Here is a 1,609-nt window from a genome sequence, read left to right on the forward strand (position 1 = left end):
CTGTGTGATCGGGTTATAAGAGACAGCTTTCCAATGTCTTTTGTCACCAATGAATTTCGCAGAACCATCCGTAAACCACACATGTTTTCTATCCTCCGCGGACAGATCATCAAATGATTTACCCCACGTCACGGGAGACTCCTGCACTACGGGCACCGAACACTCACTTTCAATCTCATTGGAGGGCGCCTGCGCCACTCGCTCATGTAAAACCGCCACACCTTTCGGACCCACACGTGCCCTGTCCTGAATGTACCATTTCCATTTAATCACACTAGCCTCCTGAGCATGTCCAATTCGATGGGATTTAGGTGAACTCAAAACCCACTGCATAATGGGAATTTCGGGCCTTAAAATCACAGCATGGCCTAAGGTCAATTGCTCGGTATCCACCAGAGCCCAATAACAAGCAAGCAACTGTTTTTCAAAAGGTGAGTAACGCTCACCAGCCTCAGGTAACTTTTTAGTCCAAAAACCCAATGGCACTTTATGTCTGCCCTGCTTTTGCCACAAACTCCAATTGGCATACAGGCCTTCCACAGACACATTCAAATCCACATCACCTTCACTCACAGGCCACAAATCCAGAGCATACTGAATAGCTTCTTTAGCCGAATTAAAAGCAGTCTGTTGAGGTTCACCCCATTCAAACACATTCTTCTTACGAGTGACTCGATACAGTGGAGCTAAAATTTGACTCAAATGGGGAATATGCTGACGCCAAAATCCAAACAAACCAATAAAGCATTGAGCTTCTTTCCTGTTTCTGGGAACAGCAAAATCAAGTATTTTTCGTTTAACCTGTGGAATCACCTCTCTGTGACCCTCATGCCAATTGATTCCTAAAAATTTCACAGCTTGGGATGGAGTTTGTAATTTGTCAGGATTAATTTCCCAGCCTTTCGCTCGCAAACAGTCAATGATCTGATCTAAATGGGACTGCACCTGGTCTTGCGTTTCACCTTGAATCAAAATGTCGTCAATATAATGACAAACCTGAACTTGTGGATTCGTGGGCACTTCAGACAAATGTTCCGCCACCAGCCGGTGACAGATCGTAGGACTATGTACATAGCCTTGAGGAAGACTCCGGAACGTCATTTGACGTCCATTCCATGTGAAACTGAATTGTTCTTGACATTCGGGGGCAATCGGAATTGAAAAGAATGCATTAGCAATATCAATGGAAGCATACCACGTACCTGGATGCTTTTGAATTCTCTCAATCAGTGTGACGATGTCAGGCACTGCAACAGTCAATTTAGGCGTATTTTTATTCAATTCTCGATAATCAACAGTCATGCGCCAAGAATTATCACTTTTGCGCACGGGCCAAACGGGATTATTCCAAGCAGATGTGACCGGAGTAATGACTCCTGTGTCAACCAAATCCTGAATCGTAGCGGTAATTTCTTCATGACCACCTGGGATGCGATATTGCTTTTGAGAAATCACTTTCGTTGCTAAAGGTATTTTAATAGGTGGCATGCGTAAACGGCCAACCCGTACGGGTCTGGTCGAAATGTACTGTCGTGTACCAAATTGATAGTATCCATCATCCAAATGCAAAGTCATACCTTTCAAAATGTCAATTCCAATAATGTATTCC

The sequence above is a fragment of the Lissotriton vulgaris genome, chromosome 10, assembly GCF_964263255.1.
Source record: "Lissotriton vulgaris chromosome 10, aLisVul1.2, whole genome shotgun sequence".
NCBI lineage: Eukaryota > Metazoa > Chordata > Amphibia > Caudata > Salamandridae > Lissotriton > Lissotriton vulgaris.